General features: G+C 39.0%; 1 pseudogene; it reads left to right on the forward strand.

The window, feature by feature from the left end:
• LOC115276361 overlaps window positions 1-26,696 on the forward strand; it is a 168,963-nt pseudogene that overhangs the window by 459 nt on the left and 141,808 nt on the right.

The raw sequence follows: 26,696 nt of genomic DNA on the forward strand, positions 1-26,696 counted from the left end.
CTCTCTTTGTCTGAAAAATAAATAAACATTAAAAAAATTTTTTAAGTTGGTAGAAGGAGTTGACATTGAATCAAGAAACTAATGTGGAATCCACAATCCATGATCTTTTTGTTCTTATTCTACATTTTACTTCTTTAGTCTTCCACAAAAATCCAGATGGTGAGCTGAAGACAAAAAATACATTTTAAAAATATTAAGTAATTATTTTTTTTTGTATCTACAAGTATTCCTTTGGCACCTACTATGTGTGAAACAGAATCTGGACCCTGGAGATGCAATGGTTACTGAGAAAGAGATAATCACTCTGGTCAAGGAACATAGAGTTTACCCTTGGGCAAACTATGGGTGCAGGCTGTCTGTTTTGTTAATAAAGTTTTATTGGAATGCACACATGCCGATTTGTTTATGTAGAGTCTATGGCTGCTTTCCAGCTATGAGGCTGAGTTGAGTAGTTGCAACAGAGACCATGTCCCTTACCAAGCCTATAATATTTACTGTCAGCCTTTTACAAAAAGTTTTCTGACTCCTGACCTAGCCACATACCTTCCCAGTACATGGCACTGACGTAGACAAAAAAATTTTTTTTTCTTTATGGTTAGATCAAGAGACTCTTCACAGCTGAAAAGTACTGTCATTGTCTTGGTAGTAGGAAATAATCCTCAGCAGATTATTTTTAATCTTTGCATTTTAAAGAATTTGCTGAAATTTCTAGAGCTCTTGAGATGTGAACAATTTTTTTGCCTTATTTATTTATTTATTTATTTTGGTGGATCAGTGTGAATTCAATACACCTGTGCAACTGTGCAAGAAGTTTCAAAGGGGAAACTATTCTGATGCACGGGGGGTAGGGGGAACGGATTGAATAGAACCTTGATTGCTCCCATTCCAGAATGTGTCATCTGGTTTTCTGCTGCTCTTAGCCTTCTTCTAAATGCACTTATGCTGTGAATTTCTTTCCAACTTTTTGTTCATAAATACTTGAAGAAAAGAAATGAACTCAGAAATCCCTTTTAACCGTTTCCCTTTCACTGGTATTTCACAGCACAAATTTGTGGCTGTGGGATTCTCTGGGATTGAAGCACCGTTAGAATGAATTGTGTAACAGCCTTGTGATGGTCTGGCAGTGTCCATCCTCTGTGAGGCGTCCCTGAATAACACTCAGGATGACATTTAAATAGGTGCAGACAGCTTTCTCCTGGTCCTTGTAAGCCTAGATTGTTTATCTTGTTCCGGGAACTCATATGGAGCATTATTAGAATTTGAAAAGAAAAGAAATGTAACTGATTCTTCAGTGAATAGGTGGGTTTTGTTTTGTTTTAATTAAAATAAGAACCCTAATGAAAGAAGCTGAGGCGTTCTCTAAAGATAAGGGAAGGGAAGGTCAATGTTGTAGTTTATTCTAGGAAGGAGACAAAAACAGGACAGGTCTAGGCACATCTGTAAGAAAAGCTGACAATTCATACTGCAATTGACTCAGTGTCTAAAACCGGTTTATACATAGTCTTCTGGACCATGCACACAAAATATTATAAATGGAAATTACCCCAACCCATGGTAAACCTAAGACCTCTAATCATCTAAGCTTATTATCTACATGATTAGTTCAATCCAGAAGGCATTTACAAAGGTCCTCTTGTGTTATAGGCATTGTGAGCACTCCTAAGAAAATACAGCAATGATGCAGGTAACAACATCTCCCTCAGAGTTTAGTCTAGGTGAGAAGGATGAGAAATATGGCTGCACACACATAAAACCCAGCACTATAATTTAATTGGCACACATAGTTTAAATCGCTGTAAAACCCAGTGAAAGAAAGAATTAATGAGAGATGGAAATAATGCAGAATTTTTTTTGTTGTTGTGGGAGCTAAGCCATGGGATAATAAAAAAGAGGAGGATATTCCAGGAGATAAAACCGTGTGAGCAGAGGTAAGGACTTAATTGAACACTTATATACGGTTGGATTACAGAAAACCAGCTCTTTGTAAAAAAAAGTGGTAAAGGTCACCCAGGATTTTAAGTGCAGTGTGAAAAATGGAAAGTCATAAATCCTGAGAAGTGGATTGGCATCCTTGAAGCTTCTTTCTAAGTCTGAGATGGTAGCTGTGTGTATGAAAGATTGGAGAGATAAGAAATTGAACATGGGGAAGTCACTTACATGGGGACTGTGAGACTCTAGGTGAGGACTAATGTTTTATTTTTAATTTTTTAAATTTCTTTTTGAGAGATTGAGAGAGAGAGAGAGAGAGCGTGAGCAGGGGAAGGTCGGAGAGAGAGGGAGGCACAGAATCTGAAGCAGGCTCCAGGCCCTGAGCTAGCTGTGAGCACAGAGTCTGGTGCAGGGCTCAAACCCACGAACCATGAGATCATGACCTGAGCCGAAGTCAGACACTCAACGAATTGATTCACCCAGGTGCCCCAAATGTATTTTTTTAAATAATGAATGGAAATGTCCTAGGCAGACTGGGCACCTGTCTGAATGTGAGTGAGAAGGAAATAAGGTTATGTGTCTGAATATGTGAAAGTGATTTACAGAGAGGGCTTTGATATTGGAAGACAGGTGGCAATGTGTGTCCCAATCCAGATTGCAGCTAATGAAGATAAAATAATTTAAAAAATAAACACATTTTAGACCTTCTAACCTGACCTATATCTCTAAGACCCTTTAGGAGCTAATTCAAGAATGCCTCTCCCCCAGGAATTTCCTAGCTTACAGAAACAGGTCTTGCTTACAGTTCTAATGCAATTATACTACAAGCAATTGTGGGAAAATTATAGAAAGAAGGCAATGTCTTTTATGTCTTTGTTATTCACTAAATATTCTAGTATAGTGCCAGGCATACAGTAAGTGATTATTATATGGGTGCAGAATGAATCACCCTGATAGACAACTTCTGCAAATACAGGTCATATACACATCAGAGTTAGCTGCTGAGAATGGGGAAGCGGGGAAAGGAAAGGTTCTCCAGGGTCAAGGAGATAAGCCATGAGGCCCATGTGAACATAGCACAGGAGAGTTCTTGAAAAATTTGAGAGTCATTACAGTGGTGGTAGAGGGATTCTTAGGGGATTGGGAATGGTGCCCAGAGCTCCCACAGTGAGGACATCAGGGTGCTTTAAAGCTGCGTAGAGCTGAAGTGTTTACAGAATTGAAACCTAGAAGGAAATGACACATATGAAGTCTATTCTGGTGATTTTAATCAAAGGGAAATAATGTTTATTTACTTGTGGGATAATGGGAAAAGAACTTGAGACATTCAGGACTGGTAGGATATGTTAACTAGGTCTCTCTTCACAAAATGCTCTTGGGGACTCCTTAAATTAATGTGACAGAAGTTCAGGAAACTGTAAAGTTAATTATTTTCCAATACTTTCCATCAGACTAAAGCCAACACAAACACACACATAGATATTTGCTTTTATTCATGGGGTATACAAAAACTCATGTACCTCAAATGCACATATTACTTAATGTTGAAATATTAGAAGCATTCTTACTAAAATCAGGAATAAAAGAAGCCTGGCTGTTATGATCACTACTATTCCATATTATAATGAGGATTCTAGACAATGCAATAAGACATGGAAAATAATAGCCACTAGACAGAAAGAGATACAGCTGATTTTATTTGGGCTTTATAAAGACATCTAAGTAGTTTCTCAGGTAATATTTGAATTTCCTATTAGAACTCAAGAAAATTCAGCAAGTTCAATGGATTCCACCTATCTATCACTTATTTCTATACATCAGGGACAGTTATAAAGCATAATTTTCTAATACGAACATGAAGAAAAGTATAAAGCTTACTGAGAGACAGAAAAGAAGTCTTGATAAAATAGAAATATGCCATGTTTGTGTTTAGCAAGGCTCAATAAATTCTTCATAAATTAATCTACAAATTTAGCTGCATTTCCAATCAAATTTCCATGGGACTTGACAAATTAATTCTAAAATCCTTGTAGACTAGAAAATGTTACATGAGTAATTTTTTTAATAAAAAGAAAACAATGATGGGGATACGGCTTATTAGACATCAAAATATACTACACAGCTGTGGTAATGAACTAGACACGGTATTGGAGTAGAAGTAGATAAAAAGGGATCAGTGGGACTCAAAAGAATCCAGAGGTAAATATATTCTAGAGATAGCATTTCATATAATTGAGGAAAGAACTTGGGACAGTTGGCTGGCTATTTGAGAAAAAAGAAAATTAGATCCATATCTAAAACAGTGTACAAAATTAATTGTAGGAGAAAGGACCTGGGCCTTGAACATCTGCGGACTAATCAGTGGCGGGCAGGGGAGGAGGTGGCGCACCTGCTGGTCTGAGGGGTCAAGTCCAATGCGAGCCAAATGGGCTGCAGGCTCTCGGACTTTGCAGGGAATCTGGAGTCCAGACTCCCAACCCGGGACCCCACCTGGCATTCAGGGGGCCGTGGGATGCGCTGTGCACACACAGCCCAGAGACTACCCCTGACACCTTGAGCCAGGCTATGCGTGCCAGAAGCCACCCCCCACGCCCTGCCTACTGTCCCCACCGCTGCCTTTAGACTCCTTCCTGCTGCTGCCGCTGAGCAGCCTGCAGCTGGTGGGGGCTGTCCTCAGTCTCGCCTTGACCCCAGAACTGCTGCCAGACCCTTGGCAGGGACAAGGGCTGCTGACCACCCCCCCTCCCCAGGCGGCTCCTGAGCCTGCTGCTCCCGCCTGCACTGCGCCTGTGGCCCTGGGCCCCCCGCGGTTTCTGCAGGCTTCTGCCCTGCTCGCCCTCTCTGCTGGGCTAATAGCCGTGCTACTGGCAGGCCTCTGGGTGTCCAGTGCAGCAGGTGGCTGTGGCTACAGAACTGTCCACCTGGGCGTGCTGGCCCTAGACAGCCAAAGCGGGTACTACCCCCATGGCTGCTGCCTAGACACTACTGAACAGCGGAAGCCACCCTTCCTGCACCATCTGTGGCCTCCTGGCTGGCCTGGGCCGCGCAGCCGGGGCCTTCCAGGGGCTGGAGCTCTCAGCAGTGGCCACCAGCAATGTAGGAGGGCATCTTTTGTAGGGCCCTGGTAAGGTGCTGGCCACTCAGACTCCTTCCTACCCCAGGTGGCTTGGCCAGGTTGCTTATCATGCAGTCTGCCACCCCTGGTCTCCCCTAGCCTCTTGTCCTGCAGTGAAGACTCAGCCCAGCTGCTCCCCTGGCCTGGGGCCTGTGCAGCGGACCTGGGTAGGCACCTCAGAGGTGGGCCCGGTTTCGGGCCAGAGACCCCAATGTGGGGGGTCCTGGTTGAGCAGATGCTGCAGGAGGGATCCAGGCCTCACTCTTTGAAGAGCCAGCCCAGTGTCGTGAGGGCCCACTATGGCTGCCTACATCTTCCATCTCTTCTCTGCCATAGGGTGGGTGGGCAGAGGTGGGGTCTCCTGCCTCGGGATCTGGAGGTAGCCTTGACAGTCCCTCCCTGTGCCCCACATCCTACAGGCTGGAGCACTGGGCTTCTCCACAAAGCAGGCAGTGGCCCTGGCAGCCACAGGCCATGTGGAAGGTTCCTTGTCACTGCTGGTTGGACGGTGGACACTGAGGTGCTGGTGACTCAGGCGAGGGGTAGCTTGCCCACCCTGAGGGCCCCCCAGCACACACAGGCCTTCAGGTGACAAGAGGCTTGGCTTGTGGGTAGGTAGTCCAAACCTCAGCCCTCTCTCCTGAGAGTCAAGTTGGGGTGCAGGAGAGCCCTGCTTTGGGACTGCCACCTTGGCACTGTTTTGAATAAAAACCAGTTTATTTTTCAAGCTGGACCTCCTTGGGAGCCAAAAAAAATAATCCTAGATAAATTAAAGATAAAAATATAAAAAGTATCAATATAAAAGAAGAAAATACAGGAAAGAGGGGTGCCTGGGTAGCTCAGTCGGTTAAGCATCTAGCTTTGGCTCAGGTCGTGATCTCTCGGTTAGTGGGTTCGAGTCCCCAGCTGGTGCATGCTGACAGCTAGCACCCTCCCTCTTTCTCCCCGACCCTCCCCTGCTTGCGCTGTCTCTGTCTGTCTCTCAAAAATAAATAAAAAACATTAAAAAAATTAAAAAAGAAAAAGAAAATACAGGAAAGAATTGACAGTAGATATTGGGGCAGAGATTTTTAAATTAGATACAGGTTGAATAATTCAAGTCTACACAAATAAGCTAACAAAACACATTAAATTAAAATATGTATGTTGCAAATATTTTCTTTCACCCTAGCAGGTAAATATCGTAAATACATAAAAAGTTTCTATTGATAAATAAGAAAAAGATAAAGAGGCAAAGAATATGAGCAGATTATTCACAGAAAAAGAAATTCAGATAGCTAGAAATATATGAAAAAGTATGAAACTTTGTTTATAACCAGAGAAATATATATTAAACAACAATGAAATATCCCTTTTGCTCCCATAAATTTGGAAGACAAAGAAGAAGTAGTAAAAAAGATAAGGAGAAGAAGACAGTGGGGACTTGTATACATTATTGTTGGTGCTGACATTGATTGATACAGTCTCTTCTGGAGAAAAATTTCACAATGCTTACAAATATTTAATATTTATATCCTTTTCTTTGGCAATTATGGTTAAAATAGTATTTTTTAGACAAATATTCCCATGTTTACACAATGTGCTATAAACATCACAGTATTGTGTATTACATGACTAAACGTCCATCAAGTAGGGTACAGTTAAATGAACTACTTTAGCTATTCCTTGGAATATTATGCAGCAATGAAAAAGAATGAGGTAGATTTATATGTACTATGTAAGTACATATCATAAATCTCTAAGGCATAGTCAGCTGAAAAAATGATTTATAGAATAATATACAATATAATTTCTTTTATGTAAAAACAAGCAAACAAAAATATATAATTCTAAATATAAACATACATACATGTAAATGTATAGAATAAGACCTGGACATATATGTACCAAACTGTATGAAATTATATCTGGAGAAGATATGCAGTGTGGCAAAGGGGATCTTTGTGTAGAATTATTGATCTGATCGAGTATTATAAGAAGGCATGAATTGACTAATTGTATGAATAACAATAATAAATAGATAAAAACTAAAACAAAAATCCAAGCATACAAGTACACAAGATTATATCTCATTCCTACAAGTAGCTTGGTCTAGGTATTTTTCTTACCTTGTGTAATTGCACAATCCTCCTTCCCAGCAAACTTCTTATTCCCCTTTTAGGATTTATCCTTGGAAATGTCAATGCCAGAGATGAATCCATTAGCTAATTAGGCACATTTCTGAGTATACAATTACCTTAAGGGATAAAAGATGTTGCATCTCATGCCCAGACCTTGGCTAATATGCAGATCATTAACTTAAGCCTGATTCATTAAATTTTGTGAAGATATAGAAGAGCCCTTCTTATTGTTTTTAAATAAAGTGCTAAAAGTTTCAGCTCGAAGAGCTGAATTTATTGGCCCATATTAGCTTTTCACCAAATTTTTACATTATCTCGAGTTCTCCATATAACGTTGCTCACATCGCTGGCTAGAATCTAGCCTGTAGCCATAAACAATGGAAAAGAAGTGTACTTTCAATTATCTAATCAAATCAAGCCAGAGTGAATACTCTAAAAAAACTATTTTTTTCTCAACATTACATTTTCTCTGGAAAACAGAGAAGTTGTGAAATATCAATGATGGCGAAACTTAGCTGAAGTAAAATGTATTTTTATATAGATGTTTACTCTACAACATCTTGGTGGGTCACCTCCTAATTCCCACTCCTTATTCAACAAAGATTTATTTCTTAAGCCTTTATGTGTCAGGTGCTATACTAAGCCCTGGTGATACAAACCGTGTATAAGACACTTTTGCCACGGTGAGTTTATAATTTCAAGAGGATGAAAGACCATGACAACACGAAAATATTGTGTGAAATGTGCTGCAATGTACTGGAAATACAGAATTCTTTCTAGAATGCTTGGTGGGGAGGGTAGCAAATCTGTACTCTAGGGGGGCAGGAAAGGCTTTGTTGAGGAAGAGAGATTTAAGACATGCAACCAGATGCTTGAAAGATGAGTAAAACTTAGCAAACCAAGGGATGAGGGGTAAGGAATTATGGCAGCCATGCCCTGTTCCAGACACTTATGGGCACCTGGGATCCCCACCCTCACCTTGCCTTCCTGTCCCCTCTTTCCCGCCCTGGCTAGAATTCTTCGGCATCTCCCCTTCCCATCGCCTCTGGCCACCATCCCTGACTCCTGAGCCAGCTCCACGGACACCCCATCACCCATCCAGTGCAGGGACAGGCCCTGGACTCTCTTCTCTGTCTCCCTATTCTACTCTTAGAGACTGGCCCTCCTCTCTCACCCTGTCACCCTCCAAATGACTGCAAAATAACTGACGTCACTCCAGGTTTAGGTAATTCCCTTGTGAGCTGCAGATTTTTGCCTACCAAACCCGCCTTTGTGAAAGCGAGGGTGTTTATCTTCCTGAGGCTCTTCTGAGAGGCTAAATCATCTTAATAGCCCCACTTACTGTCTTTGCTGTCAGTAATGCCACAGTCAGGAAAACCCTCCCCCAGAAGCCCTTTCTCTCTTGTGGTCTAAGAGACACTTTCTATTTTGCAATTGAATTTGTCATCATCTGCCCTTAAGGGCTACACTTCACAAGGGAAACTTTCCCAGTTTATTCCAATAACTCGTATAGTGAATATGTCTTTTATACTAAGGAGTTTTCCAGAATCTTTATTTCTGTGATAAGCAGAACTCCCAACCACCCTTCCAGCACTCACCCCCTACCAATTAAAATAAATACATATGCATAAAATATGCTGAAGGAATAAATAAATACATACACTGGAAAGTGGGCATAATTATTCAGCAACATGACTCAGCAGTTTGGAAGGAGGTTGGGGGAGGGGAGAAAATGTGCCCTTGTCAGAGGCAGAGAAGGAAGAGCGGAGGAAACTTCTCTCTCTCCTCAGAACATTGGGAGTTCTTCTGGCAATTATTTTGCCAGTTTTCTTCCTAGGTGTTAATTAAAGGTTAAGTTCTTCCACACTGGTAGCTGTACTACATACCTAATTGTCCCCCAATATCATCAAACATAAAGCCTGCAAATAGTGGACAATTTTTGTTCATGATGATAAGAACAGTGGAGAGAAAAATCTTCAGCAAAAGAGATAAAAGTACATGCGGGAGGGAAAAGGCAAGTGCTGATAGGACAACTTATGTCTTCCAAGATGTTATCAGAATATTTTCTTTTAAAAATAAATACCTAATACCCAGAAGTATTGCTGCATCATATGGTAGTCCTATTTTTCATTTAAAAATTTTTTTATGTCTTTTATTTTTTTTATTTTTGAGAGAAAGAGACAGAGAGTGAGCTGGGAAGGGGCAGAGAGAGAGGAAGACACAGAATCCAAAGCAGGCTCCAGGCTCTGAGTGGTCAGCACAGAGCCCGATGCCGGGACTTGAACCCACGGACTGGGAGATCGTGACCGGAGCTGGATGCTTAACTGACTGAGCCACCCAGGCACCCCCTATTTTTCAGGGTTTTTTTTTTAATTTTTTGATGTTTTTATTTATTTTTGATACAGAGAGAGACAGAGCATGAGAGGGGGAGGGTCAGAGAGAGAAGGAGACACAGAACTGGAAGCAGGCTCCCGGCTCTGAGCTAGCCGTCAGCACAGAGCCCAACGGGGCTCGAACCCACGAACGTGAGATCTGACCTGAGCCTAAGTCGGCGGCTTAACCGACTGAGCCACCCAGGCGCCCCTATTTTTCAGTTTTAAAGGGATCCTCATGCTGTTTTCTGCGGCCGCTACACTGATTTACCAATGGTGAACAGTGGTGTAGAGAAGTTTCCTTCTTCTCCATGACCTCACTAACACTTGTCCTTTGTTCTTTCTGATAACAGGAGTGAGGTTCGAGACACCCCCACATAGGTACTGATGAGGGAGCTTGGGGCAAGCTGAGGGCAAAACACTGGCTGGCACACCCTCCCCCGCCCCTCCCCCCAAGGTGGAATATGTATAATATTCTTGGACGCTCCGGGCTACCCAAAAACAAAGGAAAGGGGTTTTAAGTGCTTGCCATGCTGGTATGGGGAACTAAGGCAAATTAGATTCCCTTACTGCCTACAGCCCATTGTCGAGTCCTTGAAACAGGCAGACGGACCTCCCTCTGAGGAGCCCAGCTGCCTCGATGATGAAGTTTGCTGGGCGCAAAAGAGAATCTTAGCTTAACATAATCTTGACCCCTCGGGGATCCTGTAAGTTTACTCTCTTTATCTCAACTGCCCCAAGGCATATGCTAGCAATCATACTCCAAGCTTATGGCCCCCCCCCATACACCTGAAGGGTCTCATGACTGAGGTTTTATTAAATGGTAATAAATGGCATTTCTCTAGAAGCAGCTAGCCCCTCAATGTCCTGGAAATTTTCTTCCAAAATACCTTACAGACTTAAGCAGTCCCTGACCCCCTCCCAACCTGAGGGTATATAATAATGAGTTACTTGTCACAACCCCAATGAGGTTCTTCCTGCCCAAGTATCTGGTCTCTGTGCTTTAATAAAATCACCTTTGTGCACCAACAACGTCTTCAAGAATTCCTTCTTGGTTCATCGGCTCCAGGCCACCCCACCATCACCCCAAACTTCACCAGGTACCTTGACATATTGAACATTTCAAACTGAAAGAATTTGAGAAATGTGTGAGACCGAATTTCTGACCTTCCCCTGAAGCAAGTCACAAAAGCCTCTGGTGAGAGAGGTCACCCTCCCTAATCCGGGAGAAAGGAAGTGTTCTTACCTCTCACAAAGACAAAATGACACTGGGAGGAATCTGAATGAACAGGCCTTGGTAAGTTTCCTTCAGTTTACTATACTTAGCGTGCCTTTGTCCTATCATATCTTTCTACAACTCTTCATCAAACCCAGCATAGAAACTCAGGTTTAGCCATTTCTTTGGGTCTTCATTTCCTTATGAAGCTTCCTGTTTCGTGGAAAATTGCATATTGAATAAATTTCTTTTCTCTTGTTATTGTGTCTTTTGTCATGGGCATCCCAGCTGAAAATTTAAAAAGGTAAAATAAAACGTGATTTTTTCCCCTTTACAGTAGCCATCCTGACAAATAGGAGGTGATCTCTCACTGTGGTTTTGCTATTTTCCTAACAATTAGTGACGTTGAGCCCTTTTCATATACCTCTTGGCTATTTGTATATCTTCTTTGGATAAATGTCTATTCTGGTCCTTTGCCCATTTTTAAATTGGATTATTTACTTTTTTGTTGTTATTTAGCTATAAGAGTTCCTTAAATGTTTTGGGAAATCAACACCTTATCAGGTACATGGTTTGCAGATATTCCCTCCCATTCTGTAGGATGCTTTTTTTTTTTACTGTTGACTTTCCTTTGCTGGGCAGAAGGTTTCTAGTTTGATGTAGCCTCACTTGTCTCTCTTTGCTTTTGTCACCTGTGCTTTTGGTGTCATATCTGTGAAATAACTGTCAAGACCAATGTCATAAAGCTTTCCCCATGTCTTCTTCCAGGATTTTTTTTTTTAAGTTTGGGATCTTATGTTTAATTTTTTAACTGATTTTGAGTTGATTTTTGTGTAAGGTATGAGACAGGGGTCTGATTTCATCCTTTTGCGTGCGGCGATCTTCTGGGTCTCTATCCCAAAGGATCAAAGTCAGGATTTTGAAGACATATCTGCACTCCAGGTTTCACTGTAGCATTATTCTCAATATCCAAGATATGGAAACCATCCAAATGTCTATTGGCAGATGAACAAGAAAAATGTGGTATATAGGTACAATAACATAGCATTTAGCCATAAAAATGAAGGAAATCCTATCATTTGTGACCACGTGGATAGACCTGGAAGCGATTATGCTACGTTAGTCACAAAAAGACAAATACTACAAGATTCCACTTATAAGGGTCAAAATATATAAAATAGTCAAACTCCTTAGAAGCAGAAAATAGAATGGTGGTTACCTGGGAATGCAGGGGGTGGGAAACGGGAAGTTGTCATTCAATGAGTGCAAAGTGATATAAGGTGAGTAAGTTCTACAGATCTGCTGTACAACGCTGAGTCTGTAGTTAGCACTATGGTATCGATGAAGTTTTAGGATGGTGGTGGGGTTAGGAGACGAATGCCGAGAAAGGATTCTTGAAGACACCTTTGGTGCACAAAGATGATTTTATTAAAGCACGGAGACAGGACATGTGGGCAGAAAGAGCTGCACTGGGGTTGTGACAGGGAACTCATTATATACCCTCAGGCTGGGAGGGGGTCAGAGAGAGCGCAAGTCTCTAAGGAATTTTGGAAGCAAGGTTTCCAGGACCCTGAGGAGCTAGCTGCTTTTAGGAAAATGTCATTTATTACTGTACAGTAAAACCTCAGTCGTGAGACCCTGCAGACGTATATCAGGGGGCCATAAGCCTGGAGTATAATTGCCAACGTATACTTGGGGTTAAAGATAAAGGAGGTTTGCAAAGGAATGTTTATGCATTTCAGGAGACTTACAGAATCCTAGGGGGTCAGGATAATGTTAAGCCAAGATTCCCTTTTGCCGAAGTGTCATCGTTGAGGCAGGGGAGTTCCTAGAGAAAGATCACTGCCTGTTTCAAGGACTCATTAATGGGCTGTAGGCAGTAAGAGAACTTAATTTTTCATTTGCCTTAGTTTCCCACACCTCCACGGCAAGCACTTACAGCCTGGTGAGAGTGATGTTAGGGCTCCAGGAAACGGAGTCTACAGGTTTCTGGAGATTAGGCAATGGTTAAGACTGCCTTTTTCTTGCAGTTAACAAAGTTATCTGTAAACTGAAGGAGACTCCTGTCCTGCACGACTGTCATCTCTCTCAGTCAACCGTTTGCTTCCTTTCCTTTCCCCGGTTCTTGGGCAGCCAGGAGTGGCCGAGGAATATCACACATATCCCACCTGGTGGGGAGGTGGCGGTGCTGGCTTGTCTTTGGCCCTCAGCTTGCGTTATGCACCCTCATCAGTGTTGACATTGAACATTTTAAGAGAGTAGATCTTGTGGTTCTTACCGCCCCCCCCCACAAACCAAAGGTACATAAGGAAACTTCTGGAGGTGATGGATATGTTTACTACCTTGACTGTGGTACCCCATGGTATGTGGGTGTTCATATATTTCCAGACTCAACAAATTATACACATTAGATAGGTGCAGTTTTTTTTTTATGTGAATTACACCTCCATACAACTATGAAAAGTTAGTTAATATTTTTTCACCTGTGATTTAACAGGGGAGAAAGTAAGGAACTCTTAATCTAACCTTTGATGTAGGCAAAAGGACTGTCAGATGGGACTCTAAGCTGGGAGCATAAATTCCTTACAAAAGAAAATAATACCTCTGAAGGGGTGACATTTAAGTCACATTAAATCGTTTATGTTCTTTGATCTAAGAATTCCATTTCTATGATTTATCCTAAGGCAATATTTGGTTAGTGTTAGTATTTAGTTAGTATTAGTATAAATAATACTGAAATAGTCAGTATTATTAGGACCTATTTACTGGTCCTAAAATATTTATTTCAGTATTATTTACAATAGGCAATATTAGAAACAATACAAATATTCAACTCGGTGAGAATGTTTGAATAAACCAGAGGACATCTACTTGACTAGAAATTGTGTAGCAGAGTAGGGTTAACAGACCCCTGGCGGGTGAATTCCACAACTGCGCCTTCTAGTTTATAATCGGTAGAGAAGTTTCTTTTCTGCTTACGTTTTATTTTTTTTTAATCTAGAAAATGGTTATAAAAACTCTTGCTTAATAAGGTCATTGTGGTATCTAAGACTGTGGAATCATGCTAGGAATATGGTGGACATTTCATAAATGAGAACTACTGTTATAGAGCCATTAAATATTCATAAAGTCTGCATAAAAGCAAGGAGAAGTGTTTATGCTATCTTGAAAGTCAAAAAATGTAGCCTTTCACATTAAAAAAATAATGATTATAAATATAAAAAAATAAGATGGAAAGATATACAAAAAATATCAAGTGAAAATATATGACTAATAGAACTATTGTGACCTATTTGTGTTTGTCTTCTGCATTTTCTAAAATGTCTTTAAATAAGTATACACAAGTTTTAAAATAAAGAAAAACCTCTTAGTTGATGGAAAATAACCCATTTCTACATGCTCTCATCCTTTTGGTGGGTGGCCTTTCTGAGAATCCATTAAATTAGTGCTACGAGTAGAAGGAAAGCATCAAGTGTAGGGATTTCTCATGGGTGGTAATACAGGAGCACTCAGAGCTGAGAGATTTAGATCTCATCCTGCTCTGTGACCTTGGAAAAGTCACTCCACTTCTCTGACTTATTATTTCTTCCTGGGACTGGGAATAACCATACTTGTCTGATACACATCTAAAAAACTAACAAGAATACCGTGCAGGATCACATAAAGACTGAAAACTGTGAAGTGCTTTACAAAGCACTGTTCCAGGCTTTTATCGCTGCAAAGATGCGCTCTGCTCTTTACCCCTTTCTTTGCTGATGAAGCCAACGGAGTTGGAAACTGAGTTTCATCTTGTACCACTCCCACTTTCATTCCTATTATTTTCTTATCTCTATCTCTTACAAAGAAAATCAATACACAGGCCTTACTCAGTATTTGTTTTCTGTTTTTTATTTCCTTCTATGTGAATTTCAACCAGAAATATCTGCTGTCATATTAGGATAGAGACTAAGCTTGATGTGACTTTCTCAATTTAGGTATTTAGGATGATCAACTTTTGCTTTTTAAATCATTTGCTGTTAACTGGTCTTACAAACCCAAAAAAAGGGGCAGGAAAGAAGAATGTCAAATATCCCAGTGGCCAAAGGATGTCATTACCCATTAACTTACAAGTGACCAGGTAGAAAATTGGATTTATGTCACGAGTAAAGCAGTAAATAACACACTTGATGACTGGACAATCATTTCTAGATGTTAGTCTCTACTTCCATGCCAAAAGCTACCAAATAAGTAATCCTGAAGTGCTCATTATCTCACAGCTAGACACATGGCTTTGTTCATCAAGAAAACGTTTGTCTTTGTTTTTTAAAAGGCATTCTAATTGCCACCTCAAAGACACCATATTTTGGGGGACTTAAGAGTATTACATTTTCATTTCCTTTGCTTGGTACACCTAGCTCTCCTTAATCTCTGTGTTTACGTGAATCTTCACTCTTTGTCCAGGAAAATCCTCTGCTGTCAGTTTCTCCAAACTGACATCATATCTAAGCATTTTCCTTCTTTGAATCCTCAAATAGAACAGATAGTCTGACCTTTTCTAGATTTCATTTAATTAACAAGGTAACTTTTAAAACAGGAAAAATTTACCATATTATAAAAGTAGTTCCTTTTTGTACTCATGTGAATAATATACATATATGTCTATATTATACATATGTCTTTATAAGTGACATTATATTTCTTTAAATTATCACTTAGAAAAAAGTAGTTATTTCATATACCAGTCCTTATGAAGTCTCTTATGTTAAGATCTGTCCTTCTCCCAATTATTTTATGTTGAGTAGCAAAGAATTGCTTGGGGAACATAATAGATTTCAACTTTGGCTGCACATTTGGATTGCCTAGAGAACTTTTAAAAATTTCAGGGCGCCTGAGTGGCTCAGTCGGTTAAGTGTCTGACTTCAGCTCAGGTCATGATCACACCCCTCCTGGGTTTGAGCCCCACGTGGGGCTCTGCGCTGACAGCTCAGAGCCTGGAGCCTGCTTCAGATTCTGTGTCTCCCTCTCTCTCTATTCCTCCCCCACCCGCTTGCACTCTCTCTCTTTCTCACAAATGAATAAATGTTAAAATAGTTTAAAAAATTTTTTTCAACATCTAGGCTCTATCCCAGACCATAACATCAGAATCTCTGGATTCTGGCGCCTGTGTTTTTCAAATGTTCTCCAGATGATTCCAATGTACAGCTAGGTCTTAGAATCACTGAGAACTGGAAATCACCTTAGCACTAGTGTTTGATGTTTCTAAAGGTCGTCTGCAGAAGCAGGGATTCAACACAGACTTAATGAGTGTTTCTCAGAGAGAAGTGTTCACAACTGCAAATGGTGGCTATCTTTATAAAAGTAGATTTTAACATCATTAAAAAAAGATACATCATTGCAACTTGTGGGATTATCAAATATACATCTGTAGGATAAATGAAGAGTCTGCTCTTCTATCAGTGGGTTCTAGTGGCATAGGACAAACTTTCCAGTGACAGAATTATGCACGGAATCAAACAGTGCTATAGTTGAAACAACGTAGTCAGCAGTGAATATGATATGCAAGAAAACTTTGCTAGATGATTCAAAAAGGGACCCACTCTAGAGATGATTAAGACATTGACGTCAAAGTTGCATGTGAAAAGTTTGAATCAAATTATTCCATGAAATTTCAGAGTAGAAAAAGTCATGTTTCTGGCTTGCTATATTAGGTAACATGAATTTAAACATCTATTGTAAGTAAATTAAGATGTTAAATATTAATTATTCTAATTACATCTCTAAGCACGTACAGATTAAAATTTACCAAAAAAAAAAAATCAGTGGTAAAATGAAAGGATTGCTTTATATTTAGGGTCTTACTTATTTTGTTGCACTTATGCTATTTTTTTTCACTTGTTAACATTAATCTTAGAGGACAAATACTTTCTCTTATCGATTTGTTCCTAAATATACCCAAATATAGGCATAGGTTTTGTGGGAACAGAGGCATACTCAATTTGGGTAGCACTTTTTACAGAGAAAAATACAGAGTGACCAACGGACATTCCTAGGCCTCCTCCCAAACCCATGCAGTGATGGACCCTGAGACTTAAACCTCATGGAGTTCATGGGCAATTCATGTCTATATCCACCCTCGTGCCTAGCACCAGTGGCTCGCTCAACCAGCCATTACACAGATCTTTCTGCTGTTTTTTTAAATTTTTAAATGTTTATTTGTTTTTGAAAGAGAGAGAGAGAGAAAGGAAGAGAGAGAGAGAGGGAGACACAGAATCTGAAGCAGGCTCCAGGCTCTGAGCTGTCAGCACAGAGCCCCACACGGGGCTCCAACTCATGAACCATGAGATCATGACCTGAACCGAAGTCAGACACTTAACCAACTAAGCCACCCAGGTGGCCCTGCACAGATATTTTTTAAGCTGCATTGCTTGTCTTAGTCAAGTCATCGAAGACGATTTAGAACCTCCCTTGTTGGTCTCTATTCTCTAAGAAAGCAGAGGCAATTTCTTATTCTGGAGTAGAGTGGTCAGTCACCACAGTGCTGGTAGAGCATTAAATGGCAAAGATGAATGCAATTTCACCAGTGAAAATTGAGCGAGAACTAGTGAAGACCCCACATCTAAGGGATGGATGTGGACTCGCGTTTGGGCATTGGAGCTCTTGGAATGGAGGTGAGGAGGCATGAAGCATCCGGCTGTATAAAAAGAATGTGGTCCAGTAAAGGGATTTCCTGTCTGGAGATTCCTATCTCTTGTAGAGTCAACGGACTCATTAGAAACTGTTTCAGGACTCATACTTTAAACTACTGAATTCTGTGTGTACTCTTTTCAGGCAAGGGGATCATCTCATCTGTCTTGGTGTCCCTAGCGTGTGTCTCAAGCTGTCTGGCTTGCACTAGAATGTTTATTTAATCTGCAGCAGAAATGCTAATGTAGTCTGTGAAGATTGTATCATTATGAATAATCAGGTTCTGCATTTTAACATGACACATGAAATTAATAGCTGGGCGTTCCTTATTCTCTGTTCAACCTGGAATCTCACTGAGGGTGTGGTAAGAGGGAAAATAGCTCCTGACAACAGGCTGCCCAGGTTGGATTCTAGCCAGACCCCAAACTCAGAAATACTGGGTCTGGCTACATTTTCTGGGAAGACGAATTTGCTGGAAGTTCACAAAAATTCTTTCATTTCACTATTTAACACTTGGAGCCTTTTGGTCTTTGAGTAGAACTTTAAATTTCCAACTCAATAAAGCTGGATCTGTAAAAAACAAAAACAAAAACAAAAAACCCTACCAATCTTCCATACACATTAGAAGTGCACCTAAAGTTAACACTGGAAGCTACCTAAAGGTGACTAAGATTCTCAATGAAGATGAAAGAAACTGAGGTGGTGAGCTGGTGAGGACTCATGCAGCCCCCCAAAAAGGAAAAGGGGCAGATAAGAAGCAGCAACAGTAGAAGAAAGAAAGATCAAAACAGGCTGGCTACATGGTGAGCAGCGGGAAACACTAATGATATACAGATCTGAGGAGCCCTCTTGACATTTCACAGCAGTCCTAAAGCCAATAGACAACATCCTCTTGGGAATAATCCTTTGGAGAACATCAGCATGAAAAGAACACAAATATTCCCATGCTGGGGCAAGAGAGAGGTTTTAGGGAGAAATGGGATGTATAACTTAAATCCCAGTATGAATTCTGGTCCCTGCACAGACAGCATGGCATCTCAAAGGGAGGGGACTGAGGTGTGGGCTCTATTTCAGTCCCAGGTAATAGGAAGGCTTAGGATAGTTTCTACCTATATCACTTTTGAGCAAGGATGGTTTTGTGGGGAGGATACTTCTATGGTCATCTTCTTCTTGGAGCTGAAGTAAAAATAAGCCAAACACTAGAGATTTCACATATATACAACTCATCAGGCAAGGAACCCTTGATAAATCCTATAATCTCGCTCTCGTAAAACTGTAACGACAGTGACAGCTGCTTCGAAATCCTTAGTGACATTTCCTGGAACACGGACTGTACTCTGAGTTGAAATTTCATTTGACACATTTTAGGCCTGGTGGTTTTAAATGAGGGAGAAAAAAACATGTTGTTAAATATTACTGCAAAATTTCACTTTGCTTAATGGCCAATAAAATAACACAGTGGTCAGGTGGCTCAAACTTCCGGTCTGACCATCTGGCCTGATGAATACACCCAACGTCTTTCATCTTTTGTTGGCTTTCACTCTCCTGTCTACTGATGAGTATCTGGCTGTCAGCATAATTAGCTCCTGCTTGAAATCTGCTTAAAGGAAATGTCCTGATACATATCCAATAATACCCTGGGAGTAAAACAAAAACAAAAACAAGAAGCATCATAATACCACTTCAGGTGGTTGAGTGTTGGCCTTATAACTTGAAAAACCACTTCAGAAATACTGGTATTTTTTATTCAAACAAAATGCTTAAAAGAAATAACCACTCATTTCTTCTACAGCTCTGTGGATTTAGTGCTAAGGAAGGAACCCGGACATCTTGAGAGGGCCCTGAATTATCAAAGAGGGAAAATGCTATTGAAAATCTAGAGGAAGCTACAAAAATAGTAAATCTGGCATGCTTAGATTGATGGAATAGAATTTCGAGAAGACTGACAATTGAAAAAACCATGAGTCACCGTAAAGAACACTTATAGACTGTCTTGCCTCAGAGGATGGGGTACACATATAGAAACAGTCATTTTGAAGTTTCAAGCCAAAAATGTTTCTCAATTTTCCTTTTTTTTCTTCTCATAAGAACATTTTGATCATCTCATCTTATGGTTTTTTTAGAGTTTATATGCAAACAATTTGAAGAAATAGATAGCAAATGCATAACAATTTTTATTTGGAACTTCTTCTCTAGACATAGTTTTCCTTAAAATACACATGCGCATGCGCGTGCACACACAGACACACGGACAGAAAACTGAATGACATGTATAAGGCAACTCTTTTCAGGATAGGAAACGGGCATGGAAGACTGCAATTCTTGAGAGAATGGAAAACCTATAAAATGAGCCCCAAGATCACCCAGCTGTCTACTAGGTACAATTTTTTGACCTCAACATAATGAGTAGAGTGCCGCTGTTTCACTGAGTGGTGGTGGGGGAGTGGGGGGACGGAGAGCTTACAATTCAGGGCAGCTAAAAGGGCTATATTCTGTAAGGAAAGAGGAGAGCACTGCGTCCTACAGGGCTGGTGGTGAAAGTCTGCATGGGGGTCCCTTGGGAATCCTTGGTGGAGGGCAAGGTTGCCCATGTTCGGGGCAAGATAACAAGGAGGCATAAGAGAAAGTGGCTATTAATGGCATTGGGAAGGAAACAAAGATTCTAGGCATCAACAATGCTAGAAACCATTGGAGGTCCAGCTCAGTTAAAGTGGATACACTTCATTAACCCTCCAACATCTGGTTAAGACACCAGGAAGATTTTATCTTAAACTTAATGGTCATACTTTAAAATAAAGCTCCTCCTAGATCCGCCTCAACAGAATCTAAAATAAATGACTGACACAAAATTAGCAGCACATTAGGAACTTTTGGAATAATATTGAGACATTATCAAACATGTAAATAGATTCTCAGAAGGATGAGAACAAGAAAGCAGCATAAAAGCTTTGAAAACTAGAAGTCAAATATTTTCTACATTTGATAAGAAACATTGATTTACAGATCCAAGATGTTCAGTGAATCTACAGTAGAAAAAACAATAAAAGAAAGCTATGCTTAGATATATTAAACCTAAACAAAAGAAATTAAAAAAAAAAGAAAGAAAACATCTTGAAAGCAGAGAAAGCATGTGGATACAGGGAAGCTATAAAGATGATAGTGGACTTCATAAGAAACAATGAAAGTACGAAGATAATGGAATAGCATTTTTTTAAAGGCTGAAAAAGAAAAACCTGATATTTCATATTCTATACATAGAGAAAATATCCTTCATTAACAAAGATGAAATATAGATATGTGACAAAAGAGCACAATGAATGTGGGAGTGGGTAAATGTATTATTATTTTGAAGTATCAAATGGAAAGAAGAAAGTGAGAATTACCAGGTGTAAATTGTGAAGAGATATAATATCAACTTATAAATAAATATTGATACATTAAGTTTGCATACTTTTAACCCTAAGGTAACCAATACAAATAGTAAATTATAGCTAAAGATCCAGAAAGGTTACTAAATGGTTCACTACAAATAGTTGATTAAGAAAAAAAAGGAGGAAAGGAGAAGAGAAGAAATACAAACACATTCGACAAATAGAAAACAAATAGCATGATATTAGACTTTAATACAGCCATATCAATAATTTCATTAAATGTAAGTAAATTTTTTTTATTTAAAAAAATTTTTTAATGCTTTTTATTTATTTTTGAGAGACAGAGACAGTGCAAGCAGGGGAGGGTCAGAGAGAGAGGGAGATACAGAAACTGAAGCAGGCTCCAGGCTCTGAGCTAGCTGCCAGCACAGAGCCCGATGTGGGGCTCGAACCCATGAACTGTGAGATTATGACTTGAGCCGAAGCTGGATGCTTAACTGACTGAGCCAATGTAAGTAAATTAAAGATTCAAATTAAAATGCAGATACTGGGAAGTTAGATCAAATAGGAGGCCCCAATTATATGTCCTACTTAAAAACATATTTGAAATATAAATTCACAGATGAGTTGAAAGATAAGATTTGGAAAAAGGTATATCTGACTAAAAGTAAGCATAAGAAAGTAGGTATGGCTATATTACTATTTGAGGAAGCAGTTGTCAAGATAATACATTTTTAAAAAGGATGCATGATGGACATTTCATAATGGTTAAAATTACAATTCACCAAGAAGACAAAATATTTTTAAAACATTAATTTACCTAGGAACAGAGCAACAAAATTAATGAAGTCAAAATTCAAAAGAGGAATAACAAATCTGCAATCACTGCTCAACATTTTAACATAATCTCTTAGGAGTGTTACTATAGTTGATGTAATAAGTCGGTAAAAAAAATGGTAAGGGTATAAAAAAATCTAAAAAACGCTGTTCAAATTTGACCCCGTTGAGAAATTTGTAATACATAATACCCACAATCACAGAAAATATATTCTTTACAAATGTACATGGAGTATTAATAAAAACCATATGCTTGGCCATACAGTAAGCCTCAGTGATTTTTAAAAGACAAAAATCTTATAAAATACGTTCTATACCCACAACATAGTTAAATTAGTAATTTATAAGAATATAATATCCAGAAAAGTTTTTAAGTACTTATAAATTAAACAACTTATAAAAAAAACAACTTCTAAGTAACCAATATGTTCAAGAAGAAATCCTAAGGAAATCTAGAAAATATTTTTAGTTGAAAAGTAATGAAAATACAACATATTGAAAGGTCAAAAGTAACATGATTAAGGGCATCTATGAAAAACTTGTAGCTCATACCATTCAAAAATGGTGATATGTTGAATGTTTTCTCACTAAGCTTAAAAGCAAGGCAAATATGTTCAGTCTTATCATTTCTATTCACCATGGTATTGGAGATCCTAGCCAGTTCAGTGGGCAAGAAAGAAGCATACAGATTAGAAAAGAAGAAATATAACTGCTTCATTCCCACACAGTATAAATACTACATGGGAAATCCTAAATAGTCTTTAGAAATAGCTATGTGAATGAATGAACAAATATAATGAAGTCACAGAGCACAAGGTCATAATGCAAAAATGGATTAATACCTACATATTAACAATAAGCAATTAAAAAAATCTCAAATTATATTTACAATACCATAAAACTATCAAAACATGTGCAAAACCTTTATGCTAAATTTGCAGAACATTCCTGAGTGAAATTAAAGAATTTTGAAATAAATGGGGACATATATCATGCTTATGGATTGGATGACATTGTCAAATTAATTTGTAGATTCAACAAAATTGCAATAATAATTTTCCCAGGCTTTTAAAAAAATTTACAAGCTGATGCTCAAATTTATATGGCAATGTAAAATATCTAAAATAGCCGAAATGGTTTGGAGAAAGAAAAATGAGTTGGAATGCCTACATTATATGATTTAAGAGTTACTACAAATCTACAGTAATCAAGAAAGTGTGATATGAAGTAAATATACACATTTAGATAACTAGAACATAACAGACATTCCAGAAATAGATTCACACAAATGGTCATATAGTTGATTTTCAACCAAGGCATAAACATAATTCTATACAGAAAGAAAATTAGAGAAAAAGAATTATGGGAAAAACAAAATCTTCAGCTACTCCCTCACATCGTATAAAAAGATCAATTCAAAATGGAACACTGACTTAAAAGGAAAACCTGAATAATAAAATACTTGAAGGTCAAAACTACCATTGAACAGGCTCTTAACTATAGTGAAAAAACTGAGGGCTGCTGGAGGGGATGTGGGTTGGAGGATGGGCTAAACAGGTGACAGGGATTACAGAGGGAACTTGTGATGAGCACTGGGTATTGTATGTAAGTGCTGAATCACTAAATTGTATGCCTGAAATTAAGATCACATTGTACATAAACTAACTGGAATTTGAATAAAAACTCGGAAGAAAAAAAGTATCATGATTAACTAATGAAACCAGTTACAAGACAGTACATATTGTATGATTTCATTTATAAAAAGAGAATAACGGGCCAAAACCAGGCAAAACACTCAGAAATAGATTTCAGAATAGGAGTTTCCTATGGGGTAGGCATTGTCAGGAAAGGGAAAGAACTTTGAGATGGAAATGGGAAGTGTTTTATATCCTGCCTTTGCTAATGGTCGTGTGCATTTCTATATTTTTCAAAGCCCATTGATTTGTGTATTTCAAATGTGGACTTTTTATTGTTTATAAATTACATCTCAGTAAAGCTGGTTTTAAATAGCTAATTTAGAATATTTCCTGTGGAGGAAAATAAACAAACCTTACTTCTACAAATCTCCTTGACACTTCTAAGTCCCTCCCATATTGACACCAAAATTCATGGAGACCATTGAGCTTCATTGTGTTCAGTGTAGTTTTTCAACACACTCCCAATGACTGTAATATAAGATACAGATAGAACAATAGATAGATAATAGATGACAGGTAGATGATAGATAGATAGATAGATAGATAGATAGATAGATAGATAGATAGATAGATAGAGATTTGTTGTTAGAAAAGGTGGAACACTGTCAGAAAACCAGTGGCATTGGGTTTATTTGCCATAAATTATCAATCATCATTTACTTGGGCCTAGGGCTGTAACATAAAAAATAGTACTTTGTATTAGCGATGTTTCATGACTCCTGTTTGGCAGAAAGAGAAGAGAGAACCATGTTTTGGAAATTCCAACAAACGTAATTGTAGCTTATAGTTACACTGTGATAATAATATGGCCCAAAGCAATGTGACAGATGGCCATTCTAAGCCAGTTTAGTATCAACAAGAAACCGTGGAGGCAAATGCATTCTAGTTGGTGAAGTAATATATAACAGTGGGAGGCAGGTTGAGAGCGGCCTGAGGGAATTATTGCCAATATTATCCTCTTTCTTCATTGACTTTAACTTTACCACTCGCATGTTGTTTACAAATGATTAAAATTAATCTGGACATGGGATAATGGTGGCTGGAATTGTATTGTGGTTCGTGGCTGGGCTGTTTGCACTTGAATGTCAATTCAATTCCCACCAAAGCTTAGTGAGAAGTGATTTAGTGACAAATCCATCATCTTGGGAACAGACAATGGCAAATGACAGTAACAAATAGCCAATAAAAAGTTCAGCAGTTTAAAAGGTTTCCGTTAGCAGAGAAAATAGAAGGAAAAGGGTGGGTTGTTTTTTATTTATTTGAACTGTGGCCAGGTCTCCAAGTACAGGGCAGGAGAGGTCCACAATCATAGAGGAGTGTTTGTTGATGAGTGAATTTCAAAACCCAAGGATTCAGATTGGCTTCAGCAAGGGGGAAGATCAAATGTTTGTCTTGTAGATTATTTGCCTCATCTCAAACTCTGAAGCCTGAAAAGCAGGCCTGGATTGCTTTGGGAGAATGTTTTGCATTTAATATTTTTCCGGCAATCAGAATTGCAGTTCATTTGACCACTTGGACTGGAGCTCAGGGTGGACAGAGATGAATGAAAAGTCTTGTATTAAATAATTCGTTCAAAGGCACATGTTTGTCCCTGAGTGGGGCATAAATATTTCCAGAACTGTTTCTTGGTTAATTTGGGGTGGGGGGGAATGATAAAGGGTAGGAGTGTAGGCATTAGCAATTGGGTGGAGATTTGCTCTGGGTTTTACCCTGGAGCCTGTTGCTCTGCATTATTTCTTGGACTAGATCACTATGCATATATTATTATACGTTTTGAGAGAAAGAATAGCATGATGGATAAATATGAAAAATGCAACATATGTTTTCCCCTTTTGGTATGTCATAAAAGAAGTCTGCTTATAAGGCTCTCTTTAAGAAGTCCTGTGGCAGGAAACCTGTTTCCTTAACACCTGTCACCATTCTTGAAGGCCCCAGTATCTCTGCTAACTTTTAACACAATACCTAGACTCTTTATTGCCTTACCCTCCTCATCTCCAGTGATTTTTTTTTTGTCCCCTGTCCCACCACATTTTCTTAGGTTCATACCCTTGGACTCCCTATTTCAAGCATGTCATTCCCTGACCACCACCTCCTAGCCGTCCAGCTCACCTACTTCCCAGTACCCACTTGAAAAATTATAAATGAGGCTGTGTCATTAGTGCTTTCATATGGACCTGTGTTGTCAGGCTCCCAACCCAGCATTTAACAGCTGTGGGGATGTTCACAAGTCCCTTAAGCTTTCTGTTTTTCAGTTTACTCACCTTAAAGAGGTAAACAATAACAATACACCTCAGGGTTGTCATAATGAATCAGTAAATACATACAAAATACTTCAAACAGTGCCAAAAACATGGTATTTGCTCAATAAATATGGAGGCTGTCCAACCCTTTGAGTTAAACTCTCTCCATTACGTCCCATCTGCATATTCCTACTTTCCTTCTTAGCTAGCATAAATCCCATCCATTCTTATAATTAGTCCCTTCCAAACATGTTAACTTCCTCATCTGATTATCATATATATATACATATATATATACATATACATACATATGTATATGTATATGCACATATGTCACAAAACCCAACCTTGTTAGGTTTATGCCTAACTACCATCTTTATGCCTTCACCTGAACAATTGCTGGAGGATGCTGCTAGAGGAAACCACAGAGAGTTCTGATGCTTCTCAATCAGAAGTAATAACTGAACATTTCCAATGAATTCCTAACACCGCTTGGCAATCTAACTACACTTTTCTCTTCCCAAATTATCAATTTCATATAGTCTCCTTTCTTCTTCCACCTTTGATGCCACCATAGACTATTGGTTAGCTGATGAGTTCATTTCACGGGCCACTGAAAAAGTAGAATAAACCTAAGGGAAAGATATTTTCCTTTCTAATACCAAATCCACTGGCCCACTTGCCAACTTTTTTCTCTTCTCAAAATTCAGAAGCCAATTTTTGCACTTATAATTGATAGAGTCCCCTCTGGTCTCCTTAGATACTTGGAACCATGACTAGTCCATGTATTTCCTGTATCATCTATTTCTCCCGCTCTCTTGGACCCTTGCCATCACAGAAATGATGTAGTGTTTCCTTTTTAGAGAACAATTTAAAAACTTTCCTCAAGACCCAGATGGGTTCCCTGAGGAATTCTACTAAATATTAAAGGAAGAAATTATACCTGTTCTCTAAGATTTCTTTCAGAAGACAAAAGCAGAGGGAATACTTCCTAAATAATTCTAGGAGGTCAGTATTACCTTAATATCACACCTGGAAAAAGACATTATAAGAATAAAAACTATAGACCTATGTATCTCATGATCATAAATGCAAAATTCTCAACAAAATATGACCAAAACAAATCCAACAATGTA

This window comes from Suricata suricatta, chromosome 2, assembly GCF_006229205.1.
Source record: "Suricata suricatta isolate VVHF042 chromosome 2, meerkat_22Aug2017_6uvM2_HiC, whole genome shotgun sequence".
NCBI classification, from domain to species: Eukaryota; Metazoa; Chordata; class Mammalia; order Carnivora; family Herpestidae; genus Suricata; species Suricata suricatta.